Below are 25,686 nucleotides of genomic sequence, written 5' to 3' on the forward strand. Positions count from 1 at the left end.
TGGTGACACCACGAGCGTCCACAAGGCAGGCACAGAAGTGACCTAGTTTGGTTCATACCCTTTGATAAGAAAGAGATCCTGATTCTACTGTGATTTAAACAACAACAACAACAACAAAAAACAAAACAAAACAAAACAAAAAAAAGCAAAAAGTTTTTTGGTTTAAAAAGAAGCCACTCAAGGGTGAAAATAGTTATTTTTATCAAAGACAATTAATTTTCAAATAAGCTGACACTATCTGGAAATGCCTGTGTTCCCTGCAAGCCCTCCACCCCCGAGTGTCCACCGCTTCACCCTCCCAGGACCTGAGCCTGACACGGAGTCAGACGTGTGCAAGAGTGAGCGTCTCTGAGAGCCTTTACAGAACGCTGCCGGGCAGGACAGGCAGTGGACTCTCGCTTACACTATGATGCACAGGGCCGGGGCAGTTCAGATGCGTCTCCTTCGGGTCTTTGCTGGGCGAGGGTTTCACCTGCTCCTTGGCTGCTATCACCTCAAGGACACCTTCACAGGGCAGTGGGCCTGTGCCCCTCACCTCTCAGGCTCCTCCTCCTCCTCCTGGAGCTGTTGCTCAGACTTGGCTCGCTGCCTCTGGAGCAACTGGAGCTGCACTCAGAGCTCAACGATGGCCTCCCGTTCTTCACCGACCGCTTGGTTCAAGTGATTTATTGTTCTTTATTTCTAACTCTTCATTCTGCCTCTCTAAGTCTTCCAGAATGATCTGCAGCTCCTCCTCATCCTTGCTTTCTCACTCGCTGTCAGAAGAGGGCTTCTCTGTCTCGCTGCAGCCATGCTGGTGACTGGATCTCCGCAATCTCAGCTCGGAGGCAGTGGATCTTTTCTTTCTCCGAGGCGATCTGACTGCGCAGAAACTGCTCCATGGCCAGGACCTCCTCCTGCTCAGTCAGGATCTCATTCTCCTGGGCAGGGAGGATATTTTTGACCTCCTCATTTTCGTCCATTTCTTCTTTGGCAACATCCTCGTTCAAAAGGCTGGCTATGTCCTGGGAAATCTTGGTCTCACACTCTTGTCTTTTAGCTTCCTTCGGCTTTCTCTTGAGGGCAGTCAGAATCCTCTGTACTTCCCATAGTACAGAGGATTCTTTAGATGAGTCCTATATCCCGTGCTGCAGATCTCGATGTAAACAGTTCAAAAGGAACTCCTGTCTCCTGATCTCTTCCTTGATACCTGTTTGGGTCTCTGGCAGTGTAAGCATTGTGGCCATGTTGGACCAACACAGAGGTCTTGTTACTTGCTTCAGGACCACGGTGCTAAAGAGCTCTTGCACGTGTGTGAAAAGCACATACAGGACCCGATTGTTGGTTTGGACAGTTGGGCTCAGCACTAGAGAGATGTTCTGGACGTTCATCTTGGTTTCTATCTCCTTCGCAATGATGTGGTCCATGTGCACAATGAGCCAGGAAAGCAGAAGATGGTTATACTCCGGCAGTTAGGGAACTCCTGCACTTTCTCCGTCTCTGTGGTCCTCTGCTGACCAGCCTCTTCAAATCGGAGCATAAGCTCTCTGGTAAGCAAATTCTCTGGAAGGTCTCGCAAATACTGCTTCAGCAAGCTGGCTACAGTGTTAGGTTCATATTCTTCCAAGTTTGGAGACTCCTCTGGGTCACAGGCTGCTCATCTACCTTTGATTTGACTCCTGACCCTCGGTAGATGCCTTCACACTTCATGCCATGCTGCTCCATGTAGTCCACGCACTCTCGGAAGACAGCTGGCAGCCGGATGCCGTCATACATCATGGTCCTCTCTACTGCGTCAGCCAAGGCAACGCCGAAAATGAGTCTGAGACTTGGGACGTCCGTCTGAGGCACCTCTGACTCCTGAGTTGGCTTCTTCTTTTTCTTCTTTTCCTTCCACTCTTTAACAACATTGGCTTCTGTCAAGTCTTTACATTTCTTTTCTTTATGCTTTTCCTATTTGTGCTTTTCCTCTTTATGCTTTTCTTCTTTGGGCTTTTCTTTGATTTTAAAATCCTTTTCCTTCTTTTTAGAGAAGCTGGGCTTTTTGAACACATGGATTCCCTTGGACCTCTTCATCTTGGAAGGACTTTCAGCTTCATCTCCAGAGCTGTCTTCCTAGAACGCAGCTTAGCATTCAGTCCTTTTCTCCTTTTTCTTAAATTTTCCTTTTTTCTTTCCATGGTCTTTCTCATCATCTGACACGGTATCAGGAGGCTCGTGGAGGATGTCATGGGGAGGTGAAGGCTCACCTGTCTGGTACAATCCAGGAAATTTTGTAGGGCTGATCTCCTCAGAGCTGGGAGTCCAGGTCAGCCCCACGCCTTGCTTGGCCTGGCAGTGTTCACTAGGGCTGCTGGTGGGGGGCAGGAAGGAGCTGAAGCCCTGAGGAGGAAGGGAAGTGGTCTTAAAATAGTGGTCCATAAAATAGGAAGAGCAAGGGCCTCTTCTCAGAGGTGGCCCTGAGGTTGCACAGGACGCTTCTCACACCAGAGTCCTTTTCCACACTGACCTTCCAGGAAAGTCACCTTCCACAGTGACTTCAGTTGCTAGCTTGGGCTGGGATACACACACCTCTGCCAGGAAAAGCAATGTAGATGCTGTCATGCACAACTTTCACCTGTCCATGTCATCTCAAGGGGCTGCTTAAGGACTCTGACAGAACTGAGCGGAAGGAAGGAAAGCATAACTGTAATTGACCCGACCTGGTGTTTGCCTCTAACCCAGACAACTGCTCCCAGCAGTCTGGGAGGCCTGATTCTTAGGCAACCGGATTTCACTGTCAGATGAGTGGCCCCCAGGGAGGTCCCCTGTGGCTCTGAAGACAGATCCCACACTCTAAAGTGAGCAACAAACCCACAGGAGGGCTCCAGTCTACTCCTAGTTAGTATTTATTTCAGCACCTGTTTTGTGTGATTTTTCATTAGCCTCTACCTATTGCACTGTGGTGACTTGTTGGCCATTATTTGATTTTTGTATGAAAAAAAAGCTTTGTTATAGAAATCAGCATACTATATTTTTTAAATCTGGAGAGAAGATGTTATGGAGACTGGAAACGTAGTCAGGTGTCAAATGAAAATGTATAAATGCATTGCTGCACTTGTCAGATGTGCGACACTCATTCTATATTTGCTGGCAATATCGAAGAATTCTTTTTGTTTGTGTAAACTCTAATTTCTATCAAGGTATCATGGGTTTTTAAAATTTCATTGCAAATGTCTCAGTGTTGGTTAACTAATTTTTGCCAGGACCATTATTGATTAAGGAAATAAATTCATCAGCCATTTGAGAAAAAAAAAAGAATTGGTGTTCGATGTTGGATATTGCCCTCCCTACATGGAATTGTTTTCATTCCCAATCAAAAAACTAACCAGCAATTTCACTTTATCTGAATATTCACACTGGTCCCTGAGTGATAAGATAGACACTGAATGATATATTAATTGGAATGAAGAACGAGAGCTTGCTATACCATCTCTCTTTCCTGGAACCATGGACTCATGATCTCTTGATAAGATGCATGGCAGGTAAAAGTCTGACAAAGATTAGAATGTCACAAGATTCATCCCAAAGACATAGGTGAACAGCTTCTGTTGGAAGGTAAAATAATCATAGAACAGATCGGCTTTAGTTTGGCATTACATATATTCCCACTGATTCACCTCGGGCTGTATATTGTTGGACAAGTAATAATAGTGATAAAAGTGTGTTTTACAAAATTCATGTCTTAAATAATACTTACCAAAAATTATCCCTCACAAATAACAGTTCAAAATGGCTAGTCCACCACTGACCCACAATAGGCTGTCAATGTTTGATATTGCCCTCTGCCCAGTAGATAAACAAAATTGTTTTCCTTGTCAATCAAAAAACAATCCAACATTTTCACTTTTGACATTCTAATTCCATGTCAAGTAGTCAAGAATTAACCTAAGCTACATTTAACCTGTCTAGCACTCTTAATTTGTCAGGGAGCTGCAGTGACTCTACAGCAAATATCCTTGTTTTATTTCTGTTTGGGCCTTGATCTGAATTCACCTCTCAGAAGACTGTGGACCTATGGCCCAGACATCAAGAGAAAACAATGTTCTGCGATTAACTATGTTTAGTAACATTGGGCAAAGGTACCCAATGATTCCTCCTTGGCTCTTGAGCTTGCCAAGTGTGTCTGGTTAAAATTGCCAGAAACTTAGGACCACATCATGGGGAGAAAGTTAAGATCAGTGACTGAAGGTAGCCATGTGCATTCAAAGAAATTTACAGGTACGAGTGAGTGGGTGGCCTGCGCTGCCCAGGCTGGTGGCAGGCTGCATGATAACCTCCGTCTGCAAACAAACTGGGTTATCCTGACTCACACTGACAGACCCCGAGCTGGAAAAGCAAAGTAGTACACAAAGGGCAGGTACAGGGAACCCCAGCGAGAGCCTTTTTGGCCAGTCAGAGAATATGAGGCAGCTCCCCATTGAACAATTTGCACCAAAAGGTGTGGAAGGCACGAGCAAGAGTGGCCAGGGACCCTGCAGGGCTGGTGACACCACGAGCGTCCACAAGGCAGGCGCAGAAGTGACCTGGTTTGGTTCTCAGCCTTTGATAAGAAAGAGATCCTGATTCTACTGTGATTTAAACAACAACAACAACAACAAAAGCAAAAAGTTTTTTGGTTTAAAAAGAAGCCACTCAAGGGTGAAAATAGTTATTTTTATCAAAGACAATTAATTTTCAAATAAGCTGACACTATCTGGAAATGCCTGTGTTCCCTGCAAGCCCTCCACCCCCGAGTGTCCACCGCTTCACCCTCCCAGGACCTGAGCCTGACACGGAGTCAGACGTGTGCAAGAGTGAGCGTCTCTGAGAGCCTTTACAGAACGCTGCCGGGCAGGACAGGCAGTGGACTCTCGCTTACACTATGATGCACAGGGCCGGGGCAGTTCAGATGCGTCTCCTTCGGGTCTTTGCTGGGCGAGGGTTTCACCTGCTCCTTGGCTGCTATCACCTCAAGGACACCTTCACAGGGCAGTGGGCCTGTGCCCCTCACCTCTCAGGCTCCTCCTCCTCCTCCTGGAGCTATTGCTCAGACTTGGCTCGCTGCCTCTGGAGCAACTGGAGCTGCACTCAGAGCTCAACGATGGCCTCCCGTTCTTCACCGACCGCTTGGTTCAAGTGATTTATTGTTCTTTATTTCTAACTCTTCATTCTGCCTCTCTAAGTCTTCCAGAATGATCTGCAGCTCCTCCTCATCCTTGCTTTCTCACTCGCTGTCAGAAGAGGGCTTCTCTGTCTCGCTGCAGCCATGCTGGTGACTGGATCTCCGCAATCTCAGCTCGGAGGTAGTGGATCTTTTCTTTCTCCGAGGCGATCTGACTGCGCAGAAACTGCTCCATGGCCAGGACCTCCTCCTGCTCAGTCAGGATCTCATTCTCCTGGGCAGGGAGGATATTTTTGACCTCCTCATTTTCGTCCATTTCTTCTTTGGCAACATCCTCGTTCAAAAGGCTGGCTATGTCCTGGGAAATCTTGGTCTCACACTCTTGTCTTTTAGCTTCCTTCGGCTTTCTCTTGAGGGCAGTCAGAATCCTCTGTACTTCCCATAGTACAGAGGATTCTTTAGATGAGTCCTATATCCCGTGCTGCAGATCTCGATGTAAACAGTTCAAAAGGAACTCCTGTCTCCTGATCTCTTCCTTGATGCCTGTTTGGGTCTCTGGCAGTGTAGGCATTGTGGCCATGTTGGACCAACGCAGAGGTCTTGTTACTTGCTTCAGGACTACGGTGCTAAAGAGCTCTTGCACGTGTGTGAAAAGCACATACAGGACCCGATTGCTGATCTGGACAGTTGGGCTCAGCACTAGAGAGATGTTCTGGACGTTCATCTTGGTTTCTATCGCCTTCGCAATGATGTGGTCCATGTGCACAATGAGCCAGGAAAGCAGAAGATGGTTATACTCCGGCAGTTAGGGAACTCCTGCACTTTCTCCGTCTCTCGGAAGACAGCTGGCAGCCGGATGCCGTCATACATCATGGTCCTCTACTGCGTCAGCCAAGGCAACGCTGAAATGGGTCTGAGACTTGGGACGTCCGTCTGAGGCACCTCTGACTCCTGAGTTGGCTTCTTCTTTTTCTTCTTCTCCTTCCACTCTTTAACAACATTGGCTTCTGTCAAGTCTTTACATTTCTTTTCTTTATGCTTTTCCTATTTGTGCTTTCCCTCTTTATGCTTTTCTTCTTTGGGCTTTTCTTTGATTTTAAAATCGTTTTCCTTCTTTTTAGAGAAGCTGGGCTTTTTGAACACATGGATTCCCTTGGACCTCTTCATCTTGGAAGGACTTTCAGCTTCATCTCCAGAGCTGTCTTCCTAGAACGCAGCTTAGCATTCAGTCCTTTTCTCCTTTTTCTTAAATTTTCCTTTTTCCTTTCCATGGTCTTTCTCATCATCTGACACGGTATCAGGAGGCTCGTGGAGGATGTCATGGGGAGGTGAAGGCTCACCTGTCTGGTACAATCCAGGAAATTTTGTAGGGCTGATCTCCTCAGAGCTGGGAGTCCAGGTCAGCCCCATGCCTTGCTTGGCCTGGCAGTGTTCACTAGGGCTGCTGGTGGGGGGCAGGAAGGAGCTGAAGCCCTGAGGAGGAAGGGAAGTGGTCTTCTGTTACCGATCCATTCCACCAGTGCCTGCAGCCGAGGGTCATCTGCTCTGATGAAGCCGCTGCCTCCTGTGCTGTCCCCCTGGCCGGATGCAGGAACCCCATTCCCACCCCGCCCAGCCTTTGCCTGTTTACTGTTTCTTGATCAGTGGTGGACTAGCCATTTTGAGCTGTTATTTCTGAAGGACATTTTTTGGTAAGTGTTATTGAAACATGTGTTTTGTGAAACACACTTTTACCACTATTGTAACTTGTTTCACTATTACTTCACATGGTATGGTCAGAGGTGAAATCAGTAGGAACTTTTTTAATGCCAAACTAAAGCCCATTTGATATATGAGGATGTTAACTTCACCTGTGTCTTTGTGATGAGTCTTTGAGGTTGTCAGACTTTTAAATGTTATGCCTCTTATCAAGACGTCATGTGTCCATAGCTCCAGGAAACAGACATCGTCATGTAATCTCAAGGACAGAAAGTACATATGCATCTCTAGAGGGATGTTAATGTTGGTGATGTAAAAACCTTCCTTACCTTTAAGACAGATGCTGTTATAAGCATGTATTCTTCACTCCAGTCACTGTGTTGTTCACTGTCAAGCCTACACCTCAGGGACCAGTGTGATTCTTTAGGTAGAATTTCGAATATGTGATCTGATTCTGGTCCTTTCTCTGCAATTATGGATAACATATCCTGTGTGGGATAAGGATAAGCTTGTATTAATAGAGAGCCACATCTGAAGCACAAATATGTCTTTTATTGTGATCCTGAGCAAGGACAGTTTTGGGTGCACAGCAATAACTGAGAGGAATAAAGAAGTCATTGAACTTTTTTCTATTTTAGCTTCCAAATACATTTTCTTCCCTAATCCATTTTTCCCCAATTTGTAACATCATAGTTTCATTTGGACTCCTGTTCCCCAAAGCATTTTGGTGAATGGTCCTTTATTACTTTCTGTTTCCTTCTATGAATATCTTTCTCAAGCATGGCATTCTAAGTAAATATTAGGATATTTCCCTTCTAGAGATCAAATCAGTATTTTACTTCCTGTCTCTCCTGGCCTCTATTATGTATCCTAAGTTTTTTATTTTTATAAATATTATTTCCCTACTTCTAAGACTTTAATTTCCTTTTCTCTGACTTCTTTTTTTTTTCTTTTTTCTTTTTTGCGGAGCTGGGAACCGAACCCAGGTCTTTGCACTTGCTGGCAAGCCCTCTACCACTAAGCTAAATCCCCAACCCTTTCTGTAACTTCTTATTTTTAGCTATGTCTAAAGATGCTGTCACATTTAAGAACCCAAGTATTTGTCAATTATTCTTCCATAATTTTACTCTGTAAAAATGACTACCATACACAGATTTATTCCACATTTTCTCTATTTTCAATTGATTACATGATTAAAAACATGGTTACCAGAAAACTCTGCTCTATAATACCTAAGAAATGGGCAGGAATGCTCATGTGTCTGACAAGATAAATTGGTTCACACAAAGCATAAATTCCTAGCTCAGCTATAGTGCTAAAATAGATGTGAACAGTAAATATGTATTTCCAAAGAAGTTTAGTAAGTAGTTTAAAATAGATTAAGCCATATTAGGCAGCATGTAATCTAGTCCACTATAATGAAAGATGTTACTATATAGCAAAAAAATAATGTGTACATTGATAAAGTAAAGTAACAGTCTATAGATATTAATTATAAAAGATTGAGTACTCTCAGAGGCAATGCTATTAAGGGATCAACTCTAGAATAATATGGAGTCATAGAGAAGGTGGAGGACTTTACAGTCGGGGTTATCAGCGGTGTACTTCCCTAGACCCATTTCCTCCAAGAAGCTGGTGGGTTAGGATCTTTGATGCAAACAGGGTAAAACGTGGGAATACTATTTCTTTTTATTTTGTATTTTTGATTTCTTTCAATTACGTGACTCAAGCTTCAGTGCAAATAATTTCTATTTTACAATGATCTTACCTTCATGTATAGGTTATCTAAACATTAATCTGTTTGATTAAATAATTCCTTAGAACGAATGTGCTGTAGAAACCCAAAATGATATTCACAAGTTTTGGAGTAGGCAACTTTTTGTCTTCTAAAAGACCCTAAAGAGATTTGCCAAACAAACATTTCTGTTTTGCTTGTCATGGATTAATAGATGTTACTCTTGGGTTAGTATATATATTGCATTTGTGTTTTTGTGAATCTAAGAAAGAAGGGAAATCTTTGCTGTAAATGAACTCATTTAGTCCTCATTTAGCCCTAGGATACATGCCCTTTTCCTTTTACCACCTGCATGCCTTATGCAATATCACAAACACACAGAAAATAACTAATTAATATCATAACATTTATAATGATCTTGCTTCATAAGGCACTCGATATATAGTTCTATATGGCCCATTCTTCATGTATAAAAAGTAAGTTATCGTGTTTGCCTTGAAAGCTATGCTAATAGGTATTAGAATCAAACAGTCATATAGTACCAATCTTTTCATCCTATTGTTTGACTTTCTGACTGCCGTGGACAACAGTAAAGTACCAGCAGTATCTGTACTTCACAACACAATTTGCCTAACTGCACTTTTGTTATATTCCTTGGCTTTCTCCACTGATTTGTGAGCTCAAATCTGAGATCATAGTGTCTATGTCAACCATATGGGTTTATTATGCTATATTTATAGATTTTCATAAGAGACTAGGATGGTGGCACATGCCTTTATTTCTAGATCTCAGGAAGCAGAGCCAAGAGGATCTCTGTAAATTTGATTTCAATTTGGTTCACTGATCATGACAGCCAGAACTGTTACAAAGAGAAGATCCAATTTGCTATTGAGTTGCTATTTTCTTTCTTATATAAATCTATGAGATTCCACCTCACACTAGTAAGAATGGCTAAGAACAAAAACTCAGGTGACAGCAAATACTGGCGAGGATGTGGAGAAAGAGGAACATTACTCCATTGTTGGTGGGATTGCAGACTGGAACAACCATTCTGGAAATCAGTCTGGAGGTTCCTCAGAAAATTGGACATTGAACTACCTAAGGACCCAGCTATACCACTCTTAGGCATATATCAAAAAGATGCTCCAACATACAACAAAGACACATGCTCCACTATGTTCATAGCAGCCTTATTTATAGTAGCCAGAAGCTGGAAAGAACCCAGATGCCCTTCAACAGAGGAATGGATACAGAAAATGTGGTACATCTACACAATGGAATATTACTCAACTGTCAAAAACAATGACTTTATGAAATTCATAGGCAAATGGAGCGAACTGGGAAATATCGTCCTGAGCGAGGTAACCCAATCACACAAAAACACACATGGTATGCACTCATTGATAAGTGGCTATTAGCCCAAATTCTTGAATTACCCTAGATACACAGAACACATGAAACTCAAGATGGATGACCAACATGTGAATGCTTCACTCCTTCTTTAAAGGGGAAGAAGAATACCCTTGGCAGGGAATAGAGAGGCAAAGATTAAAACAGAGACAGAAGGAACACCCATTCAGAGCCTGCCCCACATGTGGCCCATACATATACAGCCACCCAATTAGACAAGATGGATGAAGCAAAGAAGTGCAGGCTGACAGGAGCCAGATGTAGATGTCTCCTGAGAGACACAGCCAGAATACAGCAAATACAGAGGCGAATGCCAGCACCAAACCACTGAACTGATAATAGGACCCCCGTTGAAGGAATCAGAGAAAGAACTGGAAAGCTTGAAGGGGCTCGAGACCCCATATGAACAACAATGCCAAGCAACCAGAGCTTCCAGGGACTAAGCCACTACCTAAAGACTATACATGGACTGACCCTGGACTCTGACCTCATAGGTAGCAATGAGTATCCTAGTAAGATCACCAGTAGAAGGGGAAGCCCTTGTTCCTGCTAAGACTGAACCCCCAGTGAACTAGATTGTTGGGGGGAGGGTTTTAATCGGGGGATGATGGGGAGGGGAACACCCATATAGAAGGGGAGTGGGAGGGGTTAGGAGGATGTTGGCCCAGAAACCAGGAAAGGGAATAACATCCGAAATGTAAATAAGAAACACTCAAGTTAATAAAATGAAAAAGAAATGTAAATAAGAAATACTCAAGTTAATAAAGATGGACAAAATGTTAAGAATCAATATATCATTGTAAGTATCATTTCTTTACATAGTCTTACTTTCTTAATCTCATTTCTGTGTTTAACCTCTAGCATAAACTCAGGACCAGTGGAAAGAGGTACTAAAATTTGGAAGCAAATTCTAACAATAGGATAATATCTATAATGCACAGGTGAAATTTTCTCTCACATGGTAAATCCTTCATTACTGTTTGTTATAAATCATATTTTCAGTGCTCAATGATTTAACTTTAAGTTCTGGGAGTAGAACAACCTATAAGGCCCTCATAGAGAAGAGGAGCAGCTGGACTTTTCGGCATTGTATTATAGCCAGTAGTGCATGTCCTCCCAATGAGGAAGCTGCTGAGTCCATGTTCGGTTTCCTTAATGTTTCCAATATTTGTTCCATTATTCTGGGAACATGAGGACTTTCCTCCAGGAGGATGATATAGTGATATTCCATGCCACATTGCAGCCAAGGCCTCTCCAAAAACTTTTGGAGAATTTTCAATCATAAATTCTACTAGAGAAATCTATGAAAAAACAGGGCAAACACAGAGGGTATCTGTCATTTTGAATGGTTGCAAAATAACATTTTACTTCTTAGTCATGGAGGCTAAAAATATGCCGTTCAAAATTCTGAGAAAAATTTAGCTGTTAGAAATAGGGGCAGGCTTTTGTCAGAAATTTAAAAGATTGTGAGATCAGATGTTCAAGTGTGATCATCACAGTGCAATGTTACATAAGAGAATGATTTCCAGTTTTTACATTGTGATGGCCAGTATGTGATACATACTGTACACTGAAATAGCTTTGGTTACATTTTATAATATATGTGTGAGCCTGATTTTAAGGATGCTTATAGAAAGGCAGAGCTAAGGAGGGAAGATGACCTCTGAATGTGGGTACCATCCTATTGAAAATTCACACGGGCTGTCTAAAAAGTAAGAGACAGGCAAACCCATCTGAGCAGTGAAATTCATGTGTCTCAGTGCAGTGCAATGGTAACAGCTGCATCAATATATCACTGTAGGTGCCATTTCTTCACATATTAATTAATTACTTAATCTTAATACAGTGATGACTCAGTGCAGATGCAATGGTAACATCTTGATTTTATGATTCATTATATTGGGAGGTATTTGAAATAAGATCTGCTGGGAGGAAATGGGATAATTATGTATCTTCAATGGCCGGTACTTTGGAACCCTGTCTTCTCCTGATCTTTGATTCTTCTACACAATATGAGGAATATTATTGTTTCTCAGTTGAGTTGTTTTACAGTATGTTCCTTACAGGTCCAAGGACAATTGGTCAATTAATAATGGATCAGAAACTCAAATACTTAGAGTCAAAACAACCATTTGATCACTGTACTGCATAAGGTTTGTTAGTTTATTATAGTACTTGAAAGATGGCTAGCATAGAAAAGTATACACAATAATTTCTCTAAACCAATCATAACCAGCATCCTGAGGCCAATGGTATTTTACTCACATTAATCAGGAATTCTTAAGGATCATATCTGATAAAAAAAATCCAAATTGCATTGCCATTTTTTTGTTGGGGAAACCACCTTGAAAACAAGTAGAATTTCACACATTCTACACTGAATATGTCAGAATTAAGTCTTGATTGCTGAACCCAGTACCTAGGATTTTTTTTTTTGTATCATTTCACAGCATTTGTTCTCTATGGGTTAGTGTAAGGATATTCTAAATGACAAAGACAAAAGACTGAGTCACTGAGCTCAAATACCCATTTATATTTTACTTAAAATGCACCAATGACTCCTTCCCTCCAGAAGAACACCTTTAAAGTGTACTTACTTTACAAAATGAAACAAAACAAAAACCAAAACAATCATCATCAACAACAACAACAACAAAATAACCAAGATTCTCAGGGTAATCCTGTTTTCCTGTCTCATTGTAAAGGCTTATCAATGCTAGGCACAAAGTTCTTATCTAATTACCCTTTTGCCAATATCATTTGTCACTCCATTATTGCAGGAGCTGGGCACAAATAAGAGACATGGGGCTAACCCAACAGATAGGTGGTCTGAAGACATTTCATTAACAGAACAGTTACTTTTAATTTCTTATAATATACAAAAAAGTTGCCTCAGAAGAGCTGCATTTTCAGGTGGCATTTTATCTAAAAGACTGAACACAGAGACAGTTATTTTAAAACAAGTATACTCAATTTGTAAATATGAAGGAAGGGAACGGAGTAATCATATCGTATGCAGGATGCACTGTAAATAAAATGAAAGAGTTTGTACTCAAATTATTGCTTGAAATATTTACCCAATTCAGAAAAAAGACAAATCTAATTGGAATATGAAAGTAAGATTATAAGCCTGGGCTACTGTATTTCCCACTGTAACTCATACTCTTTTAAAAGTGTCTTCCATGTTTGTGAACAATTGAAAGCTTTTGCTGTATGTCAGTGTTCTTAGTAAATGTTTCTGTGATATATAATCTCTAATGTGTGTAAGCAAATGTTACTTCTATTTTGTTGAGGTTGTTCACAGTTTCCAATGATTACCTCTGCACTGCAGCTAATTTCTCTTCATATTGACCGTTTCGGGTACAGCAATCCACTCATCATATAGTTTTGAAGCCATCAGACTTCCCTTGAGGTTTTGGAGGAAGTCCTTATAAAGAGAGGAAAATATTTTTGTGGAAAAAATTAAACATGGAAATTATTCAAAGTACATTCACCTGTAAATTTCAGTTTAGTTCCAACTTTCTTCACAGTTCCCCAAATTTCCCCTAGTTAGAACGTTCCATGATATGTGGGCCCAGTAAGTTTCATCTATTTAAGCTAGAGACCAAAGAGTAAATTTTCAGATTTACTTGGACTATAGAAAAATCTTTCCTTAGCTCAGCATGCCTCTAGTGGACAGCTGAGCAAACTAGCACATATAAGTGATTAATATACAGTTCGAATACTATTTTTAAATGATAGAAACATACAATTATGGTACCCACAATAAAGACAACCATAGGAAGTTATTGTCAGATTTCTCAGGAGCAGAAATCCACGTCTGGTACTGGAAGCATGGAGGCACACGTGGTCATGGTTCTTAGAGAATGCCCTGCCCTTATTTCACTAAACAAGTGTAACTCCGAACTCTATTATAAATATTTAACTTAATGTTCACAGATAACATACCCTTACCCATCAAAAAAGGTTCTCTTTGAAATGGATGGAGACCATTACTGAAAACCACAGCTAGTCAAGATACAAAGAACAAACTATCCTGTGACTCTGAGTGCCAGTTTATATATATACATAATAACTCCTGAACTGTTGGCTCTGAGCATAGGTTGAGACAGTCAGAAAAATTGTACACCAGAGGATAGGGTCATTTGCTTTGAGATTTGGTCTCCTAGAAATGAGGGGAGGGTTCACTTTTGATAGTTCAACAATCACATTGCTTAAACAATTTCTGAACAAAACATCATCCATGTTATTAACACTAACAGAGGAGACTTTGAGCATATTAGATTTCTCTCATACATATCTACTGTCACTCAGGGGAATGGAAAAAGAAGACAACTACTCTCATAGACTCAGAGGAATCCTGAGGTGGATAATGGAAGGACATTCCCTACCTTAAAGATCCACGCCACTACATTAACTGATTGCTTGTTTATATCCACCTCCTCTTCCGAATCCAATTTGTCCTTTACTGTTTGGCACAAAGTTGTACTCGGAGGTTCTAAAAAGACACCCGTGGTTGTGAGCCCGTTCTTTTTTAGTAGATACAGCATGTCCTGAGAAGAAGATAGAGAAATACCTGTCAGGCTTCACACACCACAGACTACTATTTGTTCCTTGAGAACCAGACCAATGGTGTGCACAGGTGCAGTGCACGTGCTGGCATGGACACAGATGACCTCACGCTGGTTTTGTGCCTCAATCTTTTGTTGTACACTTCCCACCCTAATATTATCCATTAAGGATCAGGCAACATTTCTTTATATCAGATTTTCCAAAATAGTTAAGGGATTAAATCCAACTTTTCCAATAGATGGTTTCTGAATAGCCCTCTCTCATCTTCCTACTGGAAAGCCAATGATTTGAGAAACAATTCTTGCTCCACATGGTGGTAGAAGTGAAGGGGTCAGGTATTTAAGAAGCAGGATTTTGTCTTAGGATAGCCAGAGAAACACCATATGAGACATACCAGAATTGCTGCAGGCAGGATGCCATCCTGACAAATGGAACTGAGTTCTCTTCCAAACAGTTTTCTTCCCTTTTTAAATGGTGGGGTGGTGCATACTTGGTCCTGTGGGGCACAGAGCCCTTGTCCAACTGCGATGTTATAGAAGTTCTTCGTTTCTTAAAAGTTTTTTCCTTCATATCTGAGCAGGAGTTGAGATCATTACATGGGGTAGTATAATTTATAAAGCTCTTTTACAAAACCAAATTTCAATTGCAAAATGTCCCTATTATAATGGATTAATCATCCTGTTGTGCTTATGTAGCCTTCTTCTCATATGCCTTACACTGTTGTTAATCTTAGTGATGTCTCTAAGACATGGTCTTGTGTTCTGTAGTGGGAATTCTCACAACATGATGATGTCTAACTCCATACTGTATCATGAAATACTAGATACATTGGTTGAACGAGCTCCCTGTACTATGTATAGGCTGTTGCTTCAATAATTACATCCATTTTCATAGCCACCCTTACTTTTATTCTCATTTAAAATTTTTCTATTTTTTCAAATGTCATAGTGAAGCTCTTTTCATCCTTACTTTTCTTGTTCAGCATTTTGAAGAACCATTGTTAAGTTTATTTCAGCAGCAGCATGTCCCCCTCATGTGAAAATATACATGACTGTACACTATAGTGTCAGTTCAGAGCTGAAATTAAGTTTCTTTTTTGCTGCTGAGTTTTCTTTTAGAATATTGGACTATAATACAATTTTAAACATGTTACTTAAAACAAATAAATTAAAAGTAAACAAATGAGTCATATAACACAATATAAAATAGTCTTCTTCACTGAAAAACATATTGTTTGCCTGGCTATCTAATGCAAAATTATGAGGGCTGAAATCACAAGTAATATTAGATAGATGGACAAAGATGTTTGAGTGTGTGTGTGTGTGTGTGTGTGTGTGTGTATGTGTGTGCATGCGTGTATGTGTGTGTGTGTGTGTTTATATATATGTGTACCAAAACACCTATCAAAATTTTTGATTCGGAATTGTTTCTGACTAAAGAAAATGCAGGGACAAAAACTGGAGCAGAGACTGAAGGAAAGGCCATCCAGAGATTGCCTCAACATCTGATCTATCCCATCCATAGACACCAAACCATGACAGTGGTGATGATGAAATGATATGCTTGCAGACATGAACCTGACAGGGTTGTCCTCTGAGAGAGTCTACCAGCTTCTGACTGAGACAGATGTAGATTCTCTCAGCCAATCACATGACTGAGTACTGGGACCCAGTGAAAAAGTTAGGGGAAGGAATGAAGGAGGAGAGAGGGATAGCAACCCCATAGGAAGAACAATAATATTAATTAACTTGACCCCTCAGAGCTCCCAGGGTCTTAGCCAACAACCCAAGAGCATACATTGCCAGTCCGCAGTCCCTGTTACATATGTAAAGAGATGGCTGTCTTGTCTAGCCTCAGTGGGAGCGGATGTTCTTGTTGCTGTGGAGGCTTGATGCCCCAAAGAAGCAGGACACTAGAGGGGTAAGGTGGGAGTAGGTAGGTTGGTGGGGGAGCACCCTCTTTGAGGCAAAGGGGAAGAGGGATGTGGTGGGGTATTCTTGGTAGGGGGACCAGGAATGGGACATTTCAAATGTAAATAAAAGTAATAAAAATAAAAAAGAAAAGTTTAAAAGAAATCAGGGGTATAAGTGGGATGTTTTCAAGAAAGGAGAATAAGGAGAAATAATAATAGTATTCTATCATTTGAAAAAATAATTAAAAAAGCCCCAGTCTATCACTGTTAGGGCCATTTCGAATCTAGATATAGGTCTAAAAGATATTTGTTGTACGATTTGAAATGAGATTAGAGACTCGGCTACAAGCCTAAGGTGATTTCTAGTCAAGCCTGCAACAGATTATCTGCAATACCATAAATCTTGTTTTTCTATGTAGATTTCATTGCAATAGATTGTCAAAATATAGTTCATGAGTAATTTTGTGCTCTAATCACGAAACCACTTAATGGGAACATATCATGATCCATGTCTTAGACGTGCTTATTCTAATGGGACAGAAATGTGTGTACACAGTGTTTTGACATGCCAGTTTATGGCAAATATCTGCCTGGGAAAAATGAAATGTTCTCCCTATACCCAAGATTAGTCTTTACATCGGAACTTAGAGTTCTCTTAATATGGACCTGAAACATACTGCTTTAGTGTGGTTTGTTTTTTGTTTGTTTGTTTGTTTGTTTGTTTTTTACAGTGCCCCTTTCCTAAAGAAGAAAATGATAGTATGCTACGATATTTTATAACAAATTAAAATGGTAACTAAGAAAAGCCACCTGAAGGAAGATGGCAGACTCACTCTTTTGCTACTGGCTTCTTGCTGAGTTTCTGGGCTTCAAGATGAATTTCCCATGTACATCAGCGTTTAGATATTTCATGATTACCCCAGGTAGGGAAGGAAAAGCTGTAAAATTTCTTAAGTCCCGTGAACTGAAGTTCTTTTGAATATTTATCATTCTAAAGTCATGCGGACACTCATGCCTTATGAGAAAAAAATCATGAATTGTAACTACTGTAACTGAATATAGGCAACCCTTCTGATACAATTTAGAATGCTTTGCTGCATTTCTTCTCCTTGTCCTCCTCCTCCTCCTCCTCCTCCTCCTCCTCCTCCTCCTCCCCCTTCCCTTTCTCTGCCCCTCCCCTCCTCCTCCTCCTCCTTCTCCTTTTTCAGGATAATGTAGACTGTACATACTAGAACATTAGATCCCTTACAGGGATACTATAATAAATTAAGCTGAGAACTCTAAAAATAATGAGGAGAAAATTTTCAGTGTATCACTTTGTTTAGAGAATATAGACCAAGAATGCACTGTGTAGGGGGACTTTTGCTGTATTCTTCTCTAACCCTTTTAAGACAGGCCTGTTGGAGTATTAATACCAATAATATTTTTACATCATAAGAATCCTATTTCACCAGGGTTGGGGATTTAGCTCAGTGGTAAAGTGCTTGCCTAGCAAGCACAAGGCCCTGGGTTCGGTCCCCAGCTCCAAAAAAAAAGAAAAAAAAATCCTACTTCACTCCTCTAGCTTCATATTAAGCAATTTAAATATTTCACATTGCATACATAAAATAAAATATGAGCACTAATTGTCTTCACAAAGATAATTGTGATATCCTATACTAGCAACTTAAAAGCACAATGAAAAACCCAGATCAAAAATAAGAAAATACACTAAAGAGAAGCAGACAACAGGAAATAATATTAAGTCTGAAATCAATTAGAAACAGAATCCATAAAACCAAGATCCTGTTCTTTGAGAAAATCAACAAGACACATAAACCTAAACTAACTAAAAGTCTCAGAAATAGTATGCAAATTAAGAAAATCAGAAATGAAATGGAAATTGAAGAAATTAAAAAAAATCATCAGGTTTTACTACAAAAACTAACTTGACAAAGCTTGAAAATCTATATGAAATGAATGATTTTCTAGAGAGATACCACATACCAAAGTTAAATCAAGATCAGATAAACTAATCAATCCCATAACCCCTAAGGAACTAGAAGAATTCATTAAAAACAACCAACAACAATAACAGTAACAAAAAGACTAGGGCATGATGCATAATTCAGTGCATAATTCTATCAGACTTTCAAATAAGAGCTAATACTAAAACTCCTTAAACTATTCTCAAAAGAGAAACAGAACTACAGAACTTGCTGTGAGATTGTAGAAAAACGGGAATGCTGGTGGGATGGCAAACTACCACCACCACTCTGGAAATCAATTTGGCTGTTCCTCAGCAAACAGGAACTAGTTGTACCTGAAGACGCTGATACACTGGTCCTGGGCATATAGCCAAAAGATGTTCCACAGTACCACAAAGACGCAAGTCCACTATGTTAATAGCAGCCTTATTTGTAATAAGCAACCCTGATGTTCTTCAACCAAAGAATGGGTACAGAAAATATGGTTTATTTACACAACAGAATACTATTCAGCTACTAAAAACAAAGGACATCGTGAAATTTGCAGGCAATTGCATGGATCTAGAAAGTATTCTGAGTGAGCTAACCCAGACTCCAAAGGACATGAATAGTATATATTCATTAATCAGTGACACTACACAAAATATACAGAATATCCATGACACTAAAAGTTAAACCATAAGGAAAGCCTAAGTAAGGATGCTTCAATCCCACTTAGCAAAGGGAAGTAAATAAACATGGGAGGCAGAGGGAAGGAGAGATATGTGTGAGAGTGGAATGGGAAGAGAACAGGTCAGGATCAGGTATGGGAGAGACATGAGAGAGGACAAGGGACCCAAGAGAATGAATGGAAATATACAGCTCTCGGAGTTGGTGGGAACCTCTAGAATATCCCAGAGTCATGGGGTAGGGGTGCTCCCAAGAGTCAAGGTAGGAGTGAACGTGATTGTTGGGGGTAGGGCAGCAATGGGGGGAGGATGGGGAGGGGAACACCCATAAAGAAGGGGAGGGGGAGGGATTAGGGGGATGTTTGCCTGGAAACCGGGAAAGGGAATAACATCCGAAATGTAAATAAGATATACTCAAGTTAATAAAAAAAAATTAAACCCCCCCCCAAAAAAAGAGTCAAGGTAGGAAATTTTGCCCAAACACAAAATCACACAGATGTAAAATTTGAAGGGACCACCTTTTTAAATCAGACAGGACACCTGTGGATGGATAGGGACACTAACACACCTACAAAACTTTCAACCTCAAATTGCTCCTGTCTAAAAGAAATTCAGGACAAAAACGGAATAGAGTCTGAAGCAGTGACCAGTCAGTGACAGGCTCAACTTGGGATCCATCCCATTATTAGGCACCAATCCCAAATATTATTACTGATGCAATGTTGTACTTGCAGCCAGTAGCCTAGCATGGCTGTCCTCTGAGAGGCCCTGCAAGCAGCTGACTAAAACAGATATAGATATTACATCTAACCATTGGACTGAGGTCAACAAGCCCTATGGAAAAGTTGGGAGAATTAAAAGAACTGGAAGGATTGGAAACATCATAGAAAGACCAGCAATATCAACCTGGACCCCTGGGAGCTATCAGAGACTGAGTCACCAACTAAAGAGCATACATGGGATGTTCAGAGGCCACAGGCACCTATGTACGAGAATGTTTTCTTATCTGGCATTAGTGGGAGAGCGTGCCCTTAAATCTGCAGAGACTTACGTCACTGGTATGAAGGTCAACTTTATGGGTTAGAACTTCAAATTTTCAGTAGCTTTTAAAAGATCAGCTTTGCAAGAATACTTGGTGATCTCAAATTTTATTTCTTATTCAAACTTTTCTGATAATTTTATTACTATTATTTATTTGGTAATAATCTGGTGAGAAATAAAAGAAGGCAACAAACAGTATAGCTGTAATTAAGTCAGATTGTCTCCAGAAATCAGAATATGATTTCATATTCAGTTGCAGAATTATTGGTCATAGGAGATATGAACTGAATATTTTACATGGATTCGGAGAAAGGGCTATATTTCTAATATTCATTACAAAACAATCTACATAATTTGGAATAAATAAAAAACTGAAGATTTTACATTTTAGATTTAAACTTGTTTCTCTGTGTAACTCATTCACTCACATATATACCTGATCACCATGTTAGACTTGGTGTCTGTGCAGGTCAGATGTGGGAATTAGAACCCCTGAAACTGGAGTTATAGATGGTTGTGAGCTACCATGTGAGTGATGGAATCCCTTGAGATATATAGCTAGGAAGAGTTTCTGTAATGATCACCAAATGACTTTTTTAAATGGTTTTCTCCAGAAACAATATGTCTAGAGTTTTGTTTTGTTTGCCTTATCAGGAAAATTCTGTTTCTGAAACAGAAAGCACAGAAAAATTCCTCTCATTCTAAGGCTGTTGCTTATGAGGTAATAAATTGTTTCTGAATGTTATATTACTAATTAATTATGATTTAAATAAATGAAATTATACTTAAGTCATTTTGCTTTAGTGTTTTTTCAAGTTTAAGACTAAATAATGAAAATAGTGAGGATTCACCAAACTCAGCTCGTCCCTCCTTAGATTTCCCTGTTATTACCCTAGAGTACTCTTGGAGCTTTCCCAGGGCCAGTACAGAACCACAGTTGGTAATCTTCAATGTTCTAGGAGGCAAAAAGAACCAACCATCACAAATAAACTGACATCAGAGTCTTGAAGAGTCTAGCAATTTCCTTTACTTACCATTTCTAGCTCTTTAGCAGGGAAATTATTTAAACCAGTATTAATGATATTTCTTCTGACCACAGGTTTGAGTAAACAGGACTGATTTCAGGAGAAAATCTATGGGTACTTGCCTTTCCTCTTGGAGGGAACCTTGATCTACTGATCCACAATAAAATAAGAAGTTGCATTCAGCCATTACCATTAACCAAGACAAATAGTATTATGAAATTTCTTACATCTGTGCAGACTGTGTGTGGCATATTGAATTTCGACTTAACATGAGCACAGAACCTAGTGTCCACAGAGGCATATACTCATGGTGGCTATGATGAGTTTAGCAAAGTTAACATTCAAAAGATATGATAACTTCGACAACAGTGAACACAAGAGTCAAAAACAGAGAGTCTTTGAGGGTGCCTAGAAGTAAAAACAGCCTTTGGCTTTCATTCAGAGATGTCCAGTCTGTGGAGATGAAGGACATGTGTCTATCCTGGAAAATAGGCCTGATGCTGAAAAGAAGTTCTAGAACATAATTACTGCACACAGTGTTATGGATCCATTTGAAATGATCATCTAAATAGAACATTCTGTTGAAATATTGAGCACCCTCCAGGAGTGGCTCTAACTGGAATTATTATTAATTTTATTTTCTTGTAGACTCCTATTGAAAACCAATGTCATTGTCCCATAGAGTTTTTCAGTGTTAAACTAGCAGACAAAAAGCACTCAAGCAGACACCCCACCAAATACCCATTTACACCCAAACATACATGGAGAGGTGATAATGAAACAGAAAGAGAAAGAGAGTGAGAGAGAGAGGCAGACAGAGGTAGGGGCATAAAGTTAGAGAGGCAGACTGACATGTGGATTCTCATTGTACAAACTCACAGAAAGCGATAGACAGGGATGCATAAACACAGAGAAACACACACACACACAGTTACAAAGAGATACACATGCACATTTAAAAATAGAAAGACAATATATACACAGATATGTATGCAGAAAAGACAGAAATGTAGACTCATTCATTAAAGATTTATTAAAAGTTAAAAGTAAATACACTAGAACATGTACACTTACACATCCACACAAGAGAAATAAAAACAAGAAGAAATGGGAAAGACTACAGAATTACATACCAAATAGGCAGTATAGTCTAATTTAAAAAAAAAGAAAGAAAGAAATATATTCCCTCTAACATTGGCATCCTTTAAATTAGTTGTCAGCATATGACAAATTAATCACAATTTATTACAGTGGATATGTATTATCTAGTGAAACTACACATACAACTCAAACCATTGGGCTATGACTTTCATTTCACATAAAACTAGACGCGAATTCAAGAAAAACTGTCACTCAAAGGACTATTATTATGTCTTCAATAACTTCTGATTAAAAAGGAGCCATTTGGTTTTAGCAGGATTCCCAAACCCGCGGATCCCTGCCCGCAGCAGCTCGCTGCCCCCAAACCCCGTGGGAGAGAGACCTCACAGCCTGGACAGGTGGGCACTCCTGAGACTGCAGAGCAGAAGAGACCACCAACATTGCTCACCCCTGCCCACATCCCTGGCCCAAGAGGAAATTGTATAAGGCCTCTGGGTTCCCTTGGATAAGGGCACAACAACAGCAGGTCCCCTGCATTTGAGACACCGCAGGAACCTGAAGGGACCGACCAGATAAACAGTTCTCTGCACCCAAATCCCGTGGGAGGGAGAGCTAAACCTTCAGAGAGGCAGACACGCCTGGGAAACCAGAAGAGACTACACTCTGCCCACATTACTGATTGCAGAGGAAAACACCAAGCGCCATCTGGAACCCTGGTGCACGGAAGCTACCAGAAAGGGCAGAGCAGATCTTCCTGGTTGCTGCCCCCACGGAGAGCTCATAAGCAACACCCCACGAGCAAACTTGAGCCTCGGTACCACAGGTAAGACAAAAATTCCTACTCCAAGCTACCTGACTAGTGAACTCAGGACACAGGCCCACAGGAACAGCTGAAGACCTGTAGATAGGAAAAACTACACGCCCGAAAGCAGAACACTCTGTCCCCATAACTGGCTGAAAGAAAACAGGAAAACTGGTCTACAGCACTCCTGACACACAGGCTTACAGGACAGTATAGCCACTGTCAGAAATAGAAGAAGAAAGTAACACTAGAGATAATCTGATGGCGAGAGGCAAATGCAGGAATCCAAACAACAGAAACCAAGACTACATGGCATCATGAGAGCCCAATTCTCCCACCAAAGCAAACATGGAATATCCAAACACACCTGAAAAGCAAGATCTAGTTTCAAAATCATATTTGATCATGATGCTGGAGGACTTCAAGAAAGACGTGAAGAACTCCCTTAGAGAAACACAGGAAAACGTAAATAAACAAGTAGAAGCCTACAGAGAGGAATCACAAAAATCCCTGAAAGAATTCCAGGAAAACACAATCAAACAGTTGAAGGAATTAAAAATGGAAATAGAAGCAATCAAGAAAGAACACATGGACACAACCCTGGATATAGAAAACCAAAAGAAGCTTGTAGATACAAGCTTCACCAACAGAATACAAGAGATAGAAGAGAGAATCTCAAGAGCAGAAGATTCCATAGAAATCATGGACTCAACTGTCACAGATAATGTAAAGCGGAAAAAGCTACTGGTCCAAAACATACAGGAAATCCAGGACTCAATGAGAAGATCAAAGCTAAGGATAATACGTATAGGACAGAGTGAAGACTCCCAGCTCAAAGGACCAGTAAATATCTTCAACAAAATCATAGAAGAAAACTTCCCTAACCTAAAGAAAGGGATACCCATAAGCTACAAGAAGCCTACAGAACTCCAAATAGATTGGACCAGAAAAGAAACTCCTCCTTGACATAATAGTCAAAACACCAAATGCACAAAATAAAGAAAGAATATTAAAAGCAGTAAGGGAAAAAGGTCAAGTAACATATAAAGGCAGACCTATCAGAATCACACCAGACTTTTCGCCAGAGACTATGAAAGCCAGAAGATCCTGGACAGATGTCATACAGACCCTAAGAGAACACAAATGCCAGCCCAGGTTACTGTATCCTGCTAAAGTCTCAATTAACATAGATGGAGAAACCAAGATATCCCATGACAAAACCAAATTTACACAATATCTTTCAACAAATCCAGCACTACAAAGGATAATAAATGGCAAAGCCCAACATAAGGAGTCAAGCTACACCCTAGAAGAAGCAAGAAACTAATCGTCTTGGCAACAAAACAAAGAGAAGAAAAGCTCACAAACATAACCTCACATCCAAATATCAATGTAACAGGAAGCAATAATCACTATTCCTTAATATCTCTCAACATCAATGGCCTCAACTCCCCAATAAAAAGATATAGATTAACAAACTGGATACGCAACGAGGACCCTGCATTCTGCTGCCTACAGGAAACACACCTCAGAGACAAAGACAGACACTACATCAGAGTGAAAGGCTGGAAAACAACTTTCCAAGCAAATGGTCAGAAGAAGCAAGCTGGAGTAGCCATTCTAATATCAAATAAAATCAATTTCCAACTAAAAGTCATCAAAAAAGATAAGGAAGGACACTTCATATTCATCAAAGTTCACCAAGATGAACTTTCAATCCTAAATATTTATGCCCCAAATACAAGGGCACCTACATACATAAAAGAAACATTACTACAGCTCAAAACACACAATGCACCTCACACGATAATAGGAGATTTCAACACCCCACTCTCATCAATGGACAGATCATGGAAACAGAAATTAAACAGAGACATAGACAGACTAAGAGAATTCATGAACCAAATGGACTTAACAGATATTCACAGAACATTCTATCCTAAAGCAAAAGGATATACCTTCTTCTCAGCTCCTCATCGTACTTTCTCCAAAATTGACCATTTAATTGGTAAAAAACGGGCCTCAACAGGTACAGAAAGATAGAAATAATCCCATGCGTGTTATAGACCACAACGGCCTAAAGCTGGTCTTCAATAACAATAAGGGAAGAACGCCCACATATATGTGGAAGTTGAACAATGCTCTGCTCAACGATAACCTGGTCAAGGAAGAAATAAAGAAAGAAATTAAAAACTTTTTAGAATTTAATGAAAATGAAGGTACAACATACCCAAACTTATGGGACACAATGAAAGCTGTGCTAAGAGGAAAACTCATACCTCTGAGTGCCTGCAGAAAGAAACAGGAAAGAGCATATGTCAGCAGCTTGACAGCACACCTAAAAGCTCTAGAACAAAAAGAAGCAAATACACCCTGGAGGAGTAGAAGGCAGGAAATAATCAAACTCAGAGCTGAAATCAACCAAGTAGAAAAAAAAGGACCATAGAAAAAAATCAACAGAACCAAAAGTTGGTTCTTTGAGAAATTCAACAAGACAGATAAACCCTTAGCCAGACTAACGAGAGGACACAGAGAGTGCGTCCAAATTAACAAAATAAGAAATGAAAAGGGAGACATAACTACAGAATCAGAGGAAATTCAAAAAATCATCAGATCTTACTATAAAAGCCTAT

At 40.2% G+C, this 25,686-nt stretch overlaps 2 pseudogenes across 2 annotated transcripts in view; both read right to left on the bottom strand.

The window, feature by feature from the left end:
- Positions 1-216: 216 nt before the first annotated feature.
- The window catches only part of Tgap1l7 (GTPase activating protein testicular GAP1 like 7), a 34,068-nt pseudogene continuing 8,598 nt past the window's right edge, over positions 217-25,686 (bottom strand). The window contains exons 4-11 of the transcript XR_015684149.1: positions 17,283-17,464; positions 14,932-15,109; positions 14,357-14,518; positions 13,284-13,392; positions 12,709-12,898; positions 11,008-11,266; positions 8,678-8,817; positions 217-2,361 (exon numbers count right to left, since the gene is read on the bottom strand). The product of XR_015684149.1 is annotated as a GTPase activating protein testicular GAP1 like 7 (transcript). The remainder of the gene's footprint in view (positions 2,362-8,677; positions 8,818-11,007; positions 11,267-12,708; positions 12,899-13,283; positions 13,393-14,356; positions 14,519-14,931; positions 15,110-17,282; positions 17,465-25,686) is intronic.
- On the bottom strand, positions 4,711-15,109 carry LOC148006401 (ralA-binding protein 1 pseudogene; annotated as a pseudogene). The gene is made up of 6 exons (XR_015685022.1): positions 14,932-15,109; positions 14,357-14,518; positions 13,284-13,392; positions 7,150-7,308; positions 5,960-6,595; positions 4,711-5,927 (listed from the first exon to the last, which is right to left on the bottom strand). The product of XR_015685022.1 is annotated as a ralA-binding protein 1 pseudogene (transcript).

The sequence above is a fragment of the Rattus norvegicus genome, chromosome 3 (assembly GCF_021556685.1).
Source record: "Rattus norvegicus strain SHRSP/BbbUtx chromosome 3, alternate assembly SHRSP_T2T, whole genome shotgun sequence".
Lineage (NCBI taxonomy): Eukaryota > Metazoa > Chordata > Mammalia > Rodentia > Muridae > Rattus > Rattus norvegicus.